The 12,022-nt window shown below is 41.3% G+C and overlaps 1 protein-coding gene across 3 annotated transcripts in view; it reads left to right on the top strand.

Annotated features, from left to right (window-relative positions):
- ino80 (INO80 complex ATPase subunit) overlaps positions 1–12,022 on the top strand; it is a 222,552-nt gene that overhangs the window by 162,658 nt on the left and 47,872 nt on the right. The window lies entirely within an intron of this gene.

Raw genomic sequence — 12,022 nt, 5'->3', positions numbered from 1 at the left:
GCATAGCTGATCAGGCAGCATCTGAGGAGGAGGAGAGTTGACATTTTGAGCATGAGCTCTCCTGATGAAGAGCTCATGCTCAAAACATCAACTCTCCTACTTCTCGGATGCTGCCTGACCGGCTGTGCTCTTTTGCAGCAGCACATTTTTCAACTCTGATTCTCCAGCATCTGTAGGCCTCACTTTCTCTTAAATGAATTAATAGCCCAGGGATTTTACTGCCACACGACCATCTGCAATACAGAAGACTTGGAGAAAGGTGAAGCTCGGTGTGATACCAAGCTCTGCGTAAGTGTCTCACTGTATGAGGGGACAAATGTGGTACTGAATTCTACAGATCAGAAGTCTCGACAAGTAAAGACTCGGTTACATTACAGAAGAGATTAGATACACTAAAATTGTATTTCGTGAATTTAGAAAATTGAGGTGACTTTATTTCAAATTCTTTAATAGATAAATCGATACTTCTGCTGGTTGTGGAGTCTAGGATTCTGGCATAGAATAAAAATTAGAATGAAATTAGGTTCAAATTGCATTATGAATGGCATATGTTCCAGAATTAAAATGGTAAATAGGTCAGATTGTGTTTATCTATTGCAGGGATGTTAAGGAGTTAATCCTGTCAGTTGGTTATATCACTACTCTGCGGTTTGCCTTTATGTTGATATTTTGAGACAAAAATTAAACATTTCCTTTTACTGTTCAGACTTGCATATTTTGTAGTTGTTTAAAGCAGATCCAATGTCTCAGGCTGCATTCAGATTGAAATATTCTGCTTGAGTGCACCTCTACTGAATGTTGTGCTCTAAAACTAGCTGATCGAGCTTGAAACGTTCTTATTAACATGTTGCATTAACACTTGAGATATTTTTCACAAAGCTGCAGGGTTTCACGTTCCAGTATCTCAATTGCTCCTTCATAGACTGAGACACACAAGTTGGTCTCTAGCCTCTGTGTTGATATCATGGACAATTCTGGGAAAGTGTTCACGTGAAGTCTTACTTTACCTGGATCAGAGTGTGGGAGTTGAAGTGTGGCGCTGGAAAAGCACAGCAGGTCAGGGAGCATCCAAAGACCGGAACTCTTTTGGACATACGCCCTTCATCAGAAGTTACTTATGCCCGAAACATCGATACCTCTGCTCACTACATGCTGCCTGACCTGTTTTTACATCACTACTCTTATTGCCTGTGACTGTCCAGCAACTGCAGTCCTCACTTTCTCCGCAGAGTTGGAGGAAGGCCCATGGATTTGCAATTATTCCTTTTGAGAAGTAGATAGACGTTTGCAAGTGATGATCAGTTGTGGTGGCTTGTGATGGTTGCCATTATGAAAGTGCCTGTTGTCTTATAAAGAATGCCTATTTGATGTGGTACCGGGGAAAGATCGCCATTCATTTATTTAGTGCCTTTTATGACTTTTTGGATGTCCCACTCACTTTACAGTCAAATTAAGTACTTTTGTCATGTCATCACTGTTGTAATGTAAGAAACCTAACATAAATTGTAGCAGGAATAGACCATTTAGCCCCTCCAACTGCCCATCATTCCATAAAAGTATACTCATCTGCCCAGGCCTCAACTGCTTTTTCATGTCATTTCCTTATGGTTGTTAACTTAGAAACAGTGAAGCATCGTGAACTGCAATATGATCATGACCAGATAGTCAATTTTACTTTCAGCTGAAGCATAAATATGAGGGATAATTCTCAGGAGAGCTCCCTCCCTGTACTAGTGTCCCAAGATCTCATGTCTCTCTGAGAAGAGAAATAAAGCCTATGTTTAATGTCACGCCTAAATGCCAGCACCATCAACAGTGCAGAACTCCCCTAGTGCTGCAGTTCATTGGCAGCCTGGATTATGTCAGGTTTGAACTGATCAATCAGGAGGTGACAATGTTCACTGTCGTCAGGCATATAGGGGGTGTGTTTAGCAGAGGGAGCACCTTCAGGGAAAGATGTACATCTGCAAGTGAATAAACGTTTTTCTGATGTAGCGAAGGCATATTGTGGTAGGACTCGGCCGCAAATTCTACTGAAATGAAAACTTTCAATAAAGGAGATTCCATGGGACTGTTTGGGTAACAACTAGATAACAGTTAATCAATTAAAGTAGGTTCACTCTTTGTAAACATTAGCACGACATTAATACAATGTCAAATATGATTAGATTAAATTATTTAGTGTGGAAACAGGCCCTTTGGCCCAACAAGTCCACACCGATCCTCTGAAGAGCAACCCACCCAGAGGAAACCCACGCAGACACTGGGAGAATGTGCAAACTTCACACAGACAGTTGCCTGAGGTGGGAATTGAACAGGGTCTCTGGCGCTATGAGGCAGCAGTGCTAACCACTGTGCCACCCGTCTTTTTCTGAAATTATAAATCTTAGAATGTGCGATTTTTGAGAAGATTTGTAGCTCAAGATGAGGCTCGGATTGTAAGTTTGTTCGCTGAGCTGGAAGATTTGTTTTCAGACGTTTCGTCACTATGCTAGTAATAGCATCAGTTAGCATCCAGTGAAGTGGTGGTGGTATGTCCTGCTTTCTCTCTGTCTCAGTCTCATAAGGTGTCATTTCTGGTTCTTTTTCTCAGAGGTTAGTAAACAGGGTCCAAATCGATGTGTTTACTGGTGGAGTTCCGATACCAGACCTCTAGGAATTCCCGTATTATTGTCCTATGATTTACAAAATACCACACAAGAACAATAACAAATACTACATCAGCCAGACAGGCAGAAAGCTAGCCACCAGGATACACTAGCACAAACTAGCCACCAAAAGACTAGCGTCCTTACAGGTGAACAAGGACGCCACTTTGGTACAACACATCCATCCTAGGACAGGCTAAACAGAGATATGCACAGGAATTTCTCGAGGTCTGGCATTCAAACCAGAACTCTATCGATAAACACACCAATTTGGATCCCGTTTACCAACCTCTGAAAAGAAAAAGAACCAGAAATAACATCACCCACCTTAACAGACTGAGACACGCAAATAGAAAGTGGGACATAACAGTGCTTCACCGGAGTCTTTCTGATGATGTTACCTTGCAAGGTGACTATGTCCGAAAACAAACCTTCCAGCTCAGCAAGCAAACTTACAACCTGAATCTTGGGATGTTGGGATAGTCAAGTGTGTAGAGCACGAATAACTTCTCTTCAGGGCAAATCTACTTCCACAAAGTTATTTCCTTAGGAATCTGAGCCTAGGGTGGGAGGACATAATTCTGAAGTATCCACCGTCACGCTGAACTAAGCAGTCCATTTGGAGACTGTAGCTTATTGTAAGACACGGGAGCTGTGACTGGAAGCAAGTTGCTGTTACTGGATAAAAATGCTTTCATTGTTATATATAAAATGGAATTTCACTCTGGTTCAAGTAATGATGTAGTCCCTTTTATAACATCAAGTTGGTCTGTAATTGCTTTATTTCTATTCTCTAGTCACTACTTCTCCCATCACTTCAAAGTCGAAAAATCAGCCCTGTTTCTGTTAAATGCTTTACTTGAGTTCCCTGCCAGCAGAGCAACCAGGAAACTTGCGTCTGAATTTCCTCCAGTTGTGGAAATGAGTTATAGAGCAATCCACATCTGGGCCAAACGATCTCCTATTTCCCTTCCCAGCTTCAAGCTAAATATAAATTGCAAACAGGAAAAATAGACTGGCTAGGTTCACAAACAGCACTGATGTTCCTCTGACTAGTTTTGTCAGATATTGTTATAGTTCAAACCCTCCCGCTTTCCTTACGAAGATCCTGTTGAAAACTCAACATTGCAGCAACAACTAGATAATTACGTATTGATCAGCTCTTTTGAGAAGCATTTGTACTCTTAGAGATCATGACTGATGTCCCATTGCACAGACAGCAAATTGAGACTTGCATTCATCTAGCATGATTCTTTGAAACCGTTTAAAGTGCGACTATTATTCCTAACATGCAGCAATCGCAATTACCTGACAAACATATCAACCATTTTGCTCAAAGCAAGATCCCGCATCAAGCAATGAGATGACCTGCTATCTTGCTTTTGTATTAGTGGTTGAAGAGGGAATGCTGACACGAGGGCAACATTTTTTTGCTTCAGATAGTGCAAAAGGATTTACAACGTTGTCTTGAATTGCATTAGGCCCTTGTTTGAATTTTTGGTTTGTTGAATGCACTGTTTACCATACAGCTCTTCCATAGTTCCTTGCTCTTCCTGACTTTAAGTCTGAAGTCACATTATCAGTGTAGGCAAAAGTGAGGACTGCAGATGCTAGAAATCAGAGTCAAGATTAGAGTGGTGCTGGAAAAGCACAGCAGGTCAGGCACCATCGGAGGAGCTGAAAAATCGACGTTTTGGGCAAAAGCCCTTCATCAAGACAGTAGGCATCAATTGAGACCAGAACAAAGATGTCTTGTGTTAGTGCTTGATAGCAGAAATCAGTTTTCTCTACAGAACGTGCTATTATGTGAACAAAAGAACCCAGCATGTCTATTAATCAAAAATTTCCATGGCATTCCATGTGTGTGAAAGTTGATCAAGCTAAGTTTCACTTACCTCACAGGACATGGAGGTAAAAGCACAAGTGCATGTTAGAGGTTACACATGCTGGGAACTCCATGTACTGTGGTACTACTGTGCTCTTTCAGATTTCATTCTTTTGTGGTATGTGGGCACTGTTGCCAAAGACAACATTGGTTGCCCACACCCCATTGTTGTCCTTGAACACTTTAGATTGCTCGACACTTTATAGGGCAGTTCAGATTCAACTACCTCACACTGGAGTCTCTTAGGCCAGGTTTAGTAAGGACAGCAGATTTCCTTCCCTTAAGGATATTATTGATACAGGTGCATTTTTACAGCAATTAGATTAGATTAGATCAGACTTACAGTGTGGAAACAGGCCCTTCGGCCCAACAAGTCTACACCGACCCGCCGAAGCGCAACCCACCCATACCCCTACATTTTACCCCTTACCTAACACTACGGGCAATTTATCCTGGCCAATTCACCTGACCCGCACATCTTTGGACTGTGGGAGGAAACCGGAGCACCCGGAGGAAACCCACGCAGACACGGGGAGAACGTGCAAACTCCACACAGTCAGTCGCCTGAGTTAGGAATTGAACCTGGGTCTCAGGCGCTGAGAGGCAGCAGTGCTAACCACTGTGCCACCGTGCCGCCCATAAATCATCAATTGATGATTGTTGTGGTTGTTACTGAAACTGGTTTTCAATTCCAGAATTTTATAAATTGATTTTAAATTGCACTAGCTATACAGTATCCCCAAAACATTAGCCTGAGCTCTGGGTTGCTAGCTAATTAACATGACATCATCTCTGCCGATCAGTAAATGGTCAGAAGACTGATTTGAGCTGGTGCGTTTGGCAAGTTTCTCTTCAATGGTTGATGGTCATGTAAACAGTTTAATCTGTTGAACTGAATGATTAGAGTTTTGTAGACAAATTAACTGTCTATCTTTGAAGCCCATTTCCTCCAATGTGATCCCCATAATAACTTCAATCTGTGAAACATGAGCTATGATAGAATGAGATCGAACTTTGTAATGTGCAAGTCCCAAAAGTTCTTATTTCACGATCTCTTCATCTTGCTGTCTGTTTGTTTTTTCCACATTCTTTGAGTAACGTAGTGATGTAAAAAGTTAGACACTATTGTAGTCAAAACTCCCATGACATGTTTTCAAAGAAAAATGAAGAGTCGAGTTGCTTTGGGCTTGGCTGGTGCAAATGTTTTCTTCTAATACCCTCCAAGGTAGATGAAATTCTAGGAACAGTGGAGGCCTAAAATAGGGATAGTAACAGAGTTGCAATGCACCTATCCAGATACTAGTCCAGACAAAGATCCAGAAGTATGATTTCAAATCCTACCGTGGCAGCATGGGAATTTCAAATAGTCATAGAGATGTACAGCATGGCAACAGACCCTTCGGTCCAACCCATCCATACTGACCAGATATCCCAACCTAATCTAATCCCACCTGCCAGCACCCAGCCCATATCCCTCCAAACCCTTCCTATTCATATACCTATCCAGATGCCTTTTAAATGTTGCAATTGTATCCGCCTCCACCACTTCCTTTGGCAGCTCATTCCATACACGTACCACCCTCTGCGTGAAAAAGTTGCCCCTTAGGTCTCTTTTATATCTTTCCCCTCTCACCCTAAACCCCTGCCCTCTAGTTCTGGGCTCTTTCCACTCCCCTCCACTCCACCCCACTCCAGGGAAAAGACTTTGTCTATTTATCCTATCCATGCGCCTCATGGTTTTATAAACCTCTATAAGGTCACCCCTCAGCCTCCGATGCTCCAGGGAAAATAGCCCCAGCCTATTCAGCCTCTCCTTATAACTCAAATCCTCTAACCCTGGCAACATCCTTGTAAATCTTCTCTGAACCCTTTCAAGTTTCACAACATCTTTTCAATAGGAAGGAGACCAGAATTGCACGCAATATTCCAACAGTGGCCTAACCAATGTCCTGTGCAGCTGCATCATCACACACACACACACACACACACACACACACACACACACACACACACACACCTCCTGTACTCCATACTCTGACCAATAAAAAAAATAACATAATTAACATCCGGAATAAAATGTTAATAATTGTTTCAAAAACTTCGCTTCATTCACTAATGTTCAACTGCTTTAGGGAAGAAAATCTGCCATCCTTATCCACTTGGCTTATATGCGACCCTGGATCCGCAGCAATGTGGTTGACTCAATTATTTTTGAAATTACTATTCCAACCACTTGGTTGTGTCAAGTTACTTGAAAGAGAAGCATTTTGAGTCTAACTACAACACTCTGATAGTTCAAAAAGCTGGTTCATCACTACCATTAAAAAGGCAATTAGGATTGTGCAATATGTGCTGACCTTGGCTGTGATGTTCACTTAGAGGAGAAAGTGAGGACTGCAGATGCTGGAGATCAGTGCTGAAAATGTGTTGCTGGAAAAGCGCATCAGGTCAGGCAGCATCCAAGGAGCAGGAGAATCGATGTTTCGGGCATGAGCCCTCCTTCAGGAATTCACTTGCCAAGAGCCAATGGCAGGCAGTGGGAGGGGTATGTGTGTTTGGGTAATTTTTTAAGAGCATCCCTTCACCTACTTACCACATTACTAACTCTATCCAGAACCATATTCAATTGCTGACCTATGTATATTGTCCATAGTTAAAACTGCAGCCCCTTTTAATAGAAATGTTTTACTGCCTCACTTTCCCATTCCTCAAAAACCTAATTTTAATTGGGATGAGAACCCTTATCACAACAAACAATTGATTTGGAACACTTTTTTTTCTCTCAATCGGTTCATTGTAAAAAATATTAAGTGGGATCATCTAAGAAGCCTAACCTCTTTATATTTCCTCATTTGGAATTGATAATATTGGATGGTGACTGCACAAGTTCAGTGTTTTGATGAAGTGATGAAAAATACAGATATCATATCAAACATTGTATCGTAAATGGCACATTCAGATTTAAAGATGTTACAGTAAAAAGGATTATTGTTTCTAGTGTTAGTAAACATGATTGCATAGTGCAGGTGATGTCCGCAAATTCTCACCAAAAACGGGGTGCAAGATACCAATGGAGCCTGTACATTAGTCTTATATAAGTCTTCAAGGAGAAAAAGATAGATGCTGTAAAGAACATTTAATGTAGGACAATCAATTACAATAAAGTCTTCAGTGAATGAGGCGCTCTTAGTATGTGTGGCCTTTATTGCTGATGCATTCCACTTCATTTCCTAAAATCATGGTAATACAGTACAGAAGAGGCCCTTTGGCCCATTGACTCTATACCACCAAAACTATGCTAAATCTACTCTCATTTCACTTTAAGACACTGAACTTAAAGCCTCTTTAAAGATTGTAAGGTTACCTGCCTCAACTACCCTCCCAGGCATATCATTCCAGACCCCCACCATCCTGTGAGTGAAAGGTTTTATCCTCAAATCCTTTCACCTTAAAGGTGTGTCCTTTGTTATTTGACCCTTCAGATAAGGGAACAGCTGCTTTCTGACCATCCTAAGCATGCCCCTCAATCTTATACAGCTCTATCAGCCCACACCCCCACCCCAAACCTTCCCGGGTCCAAAGAAAACAATTTCAAGCTTATTCAGCCTCTTTTCACAGTTAAAAGGCTCACCTGTAAAGATTAAATCTTTATTCTGTCGAACGTAGATGTCTATAGTTGCTGATGATTCCCTGTTCTGCTTCAAGATTTGTCCACCAGTAAGGCTTATGAAAATCTTTTCCAAACTTTCACTCCGACAAAAGTCAAACAAGACAAGGTAACTAGTCAAAGTTACTTTAATAAATGGAGGTAGCATTCTTTTAGGGTTCATGGGTTAGCTTATAGGATTCGATGGCTGCATATGGGATCTTGCATTTGAATATCATTCTTTTGGGCAGCAGATGGAATGTACCAACATGGAATTAAAGCCCACAGGTGAATCAGATCGTGGAGAGAATCTGCAACACTGTTTAAATCCTTTCGAACTCCATCTAAAACATGAGTAGTCTTAGACCTACTGACTGACATCCATGTTGCATTACTCTTAATTTCTGGATAGAGTGCACAATTTGGGCTGTTGTTGAAGTGCAATACTGCAGGCACAGCATTGTCAAGTGAATTATCTTTCAGGGATTCTGTCTCCTGGTTTGGCTAGATGTAAGATATCTCCTAGTACTATCCAACAAAGAGGGATATTCATTTGATATCAAGATTCTCTCACATAATAACATTGTAAAAAGTGTTGTTATTTATTGTATTTACCATTGGTGGGAATTGTATACACATTGTCAGTTGTGTTTTTCACAGTATCATCATTGGTCACATTTCAGAGAGTGAGTGCAATAAGACATCAAGGATGTGAAAGGTACTTTTTTAGTGCAAGTTCTGCCTTTCGCTGGTATGGAGGGTGACAGTTTCAACTGAAAATGTCCCTTTAATGACACTCTGCAGCTGATCAAAATTTAGTTTGTTACTGCTGGTTCATAAATTCCTTGAAATAAGGTGATTAAGTAAGAGACCACTTCCAAACAGTTTGTCTTGAACTATTGAAGGTGTGAAATCACAGTCAACAATGTATGAATCATCCCACCCTGTCATGAAGTAAACTGCTTTGAATTTTCTTGCTCTGATGTTTGTTAAATCATTGTAATTGGTTCCAAGCACCTGATCCAATGAGTAGGAAAATGAGAACTCAGAATTTGAAAGTTGGTGCTTGCATTCTTTTTTTTCATTCTCTCACTAACATTCCCTCCCACTGAGGTCAGCAGCACTAAATCAAACTGCATTTTTCCTTTCCCAGCCACTTTCTATAGTTAATTTTCCTTCAGTGTAAACATTGAGAGATTTGTGATAATACATTAATTCATGTTTCCAGTCCTTATCTGTCCCAGGGGAAATGGCCTGACTGTATGAAATAAACCCCACCTACATTGCAGCTCCTGCTGGCCACATCCCAGCTGCCGAAAGTATGAGCCATCTGTGCCCCATGACTACCTTACCCCATTATATTGTGAAGAAATTCTAGGTAGGTGTCTCCAAAGCAAGGTCAAAAATCAATGAAAGAAACAAAAATATTATTGATATCTGTAGATTACACTTCTACTCTAGAATGCAGTAGGGTCCCCTCTCCACAATGCAACATTCCTTCCATTTCTAAGGTCCCTTGCGTCCATTTTTCAAAGTTACAAAAGCAGATTTTTTTTTTAGTTTTGCTGTTATAAATCACCACATGACTGAGCGCTGGTAGTTACCAGCATTCCAGGGGTTTTGCAAAGAAAATTCATCTCTAGTTCTGCTCTAAACAAAGTTTATATGGTGTCTTAACACACATGCTTAGAAGTTTTAGAAGCAACTTAGATTGACAGTGATACCAGTGAAGATTTTTTTTTAATTCTATGAAGAGCATACAATAGATATTTTCCAGTAAATCTATTACACACCTTGGGAGCAGATGGGACACGGAGTCCAGGCATGTACGCTCAGAGGTAGGGCCACTACCACGATACCACAAGAGCCCCCATGCTGTGCAGTCCTTTACGTGAATAAAGAGCTGATTTTTAACAATTATTTCTTCAATTTGTCAACAGAGTGCACATCTTGTTCTAGGTTGTTTGACAAATTTGTCTGCTTGGCGTTGTAGAGGGGGAATGTGAGTGGGAAGTATTGCAGGTGAAAGAGAGAATGGAACTGAATATACCTGAAGGTTATAATATTGCCATGCTGAAATGCAAACTCAAATCCATAGTCTCTCAATGCTTACGCTGTCATCAGTTCACCATCAATTTTCTCTCTTATGCAACTTTCACCCCATTTGCATTCATTTTTTTTCTTCTCCATTGTCATGAGTTGGTGGGAACTACACAACTAAATGCTCACTTTTCATCCTACTTCTGCTCTGTTACCACAAATATTCCACAAAGAATCATTCTCGGGCCTGCTACTTGGTAGTTACATCCAAAAACAGTTGGTTTCAATGCTGATGACCCTGCAACAGGTCTACCTTGTGGCTACCACCCTATCAACTCATCCACTGTCGTTAAATTAACTGATGCCCAGTATTGGTTCAGTAGAAGCTGCTTCTCATTAAATATTGGGAAGGTGAAAGCCATTATTTTTCCAGTCCAAAATACATTTGTGCGCTATTGACTCCATCCTTCTGGTCTGAAATTAAAGCAGTCTGTTTGCAGCCTCGTGTCACTTTCAAACCTGGGTTGAGCTTCCAACATTTGATTTGTGCTAACAGTAAGAACACCTATTTCTACCTGTTTCCCTAGCTCAACTACAAAATTGGGAAAAGGCAGGCACAAGAAGCGTCATCCATTCCTTTGTTGCCTCTCAGCTTGACTATTCCAATGCACGCCTGGCCAATTTCCCACATTCTACACTCTGTAAACTGGAGCTCACCCAAAATTCAATTACCTGTGTTAACTTGCAGCAAATCTGTTACTGGTCTCTCGCTCTCTGTCTCTCTCATGCATGTGTGCACAAACAACCCCAACCCCACTCACTGGCCTATCCTAACATGCAGTGAATACTTGTTTTGATGCTAAAATTCTCATTCTTATTTTCAGTTCCCTCTTATTGCTTTGTTCCTCCCAACCTCTGTAATCTCCTCCAGATCCACCATACTGCAGGATATTTGCACTCCTCCAATTCTGGGCGCTTGTGCATTTTTAGTTATAATTGCTGCATCATCATTGGCCATTGCTTGAGTTGCCTGGGTCCCAAATACTGGAATTCTCTCAAGTCTCTTGCCCACTTTCTTCCTTCCTCCCTTTCCTCCTTGAGGACACTCCTTAAAATCTACCAGTTTTGGTCAAACTTTTAGCTTAATCTAATATCTCTTATCTAGCTTAGTGTTATATGTTGATCATGCTCCTGTGAACCACCTTGGATTATGTTGTTCATGAGTGTTATTTTACTACAAGTAGCTGTGTTCACTCCAAGTCCCTCGAACCCAGACTCTACTCTGGAAAATTGATTCTGAAGAAGTTTCATAAGTAACACATTGTATTGAACCACTCTCTGAAAGAATTAACCACAGGTTTGTGGGCGGCACGGTAGCACAGTGGTTAGCTCTGCTGCCTCATGGCGCCAGATACCTGGGTTCAGTTCCCGCCTCAGGCAACTGTCTGTGTGGAGTTTGCACATTCTCCCTGTGTCTGCATGGGTGTCCTCTGGGTGCTCCGGTTTCCTCCCACAGTCCAAAAATGTGCAGTATAGGTGAATTGGCCATTCTAAACTGCCCGTAGTGTTAGGTGTAGGGGAATGGGTCTGAGTGGGTTGCTCTTCAGAGGGTCGGTGTGGACTTGTTGGGCCGAAGGGTCTGTTTCCACACTGTAAGTAATCTAATCTAATCTTCTATTTACTTGCCACTTTACATTTTTATCTTTCAAATGTTTAGTCCCATCTGTAAAACCTATGAAGGGCTTTGTTCCTAATGCAGGCAATGGTAAGACAACATAGATTGCTGTTCACTGAGCTTTGCAT

The sequence above is a fragment of the Hemiscyllium ocellatum genome, chromosome 8 (assembly GCF_020745735.1).
Source record: "Hemiscyllium ocellatum isolate sHemOce1 chromosome 8, sHemOce1.pat.X.cur, whole genome shotgun sequence".
Classification (NCBI taxonomy): Eukaryota; Metazoa; Chordata; class Chondrichthyes; order Orectolobiformes; family Hemiscylliidae; genus Hemiscyllium; species Hemiscyllium ocellatum.
Note: the sequence above shows the minus strand (reverse complement) of the source record. Positions and strands in the feature narration are given on the sequence as shown.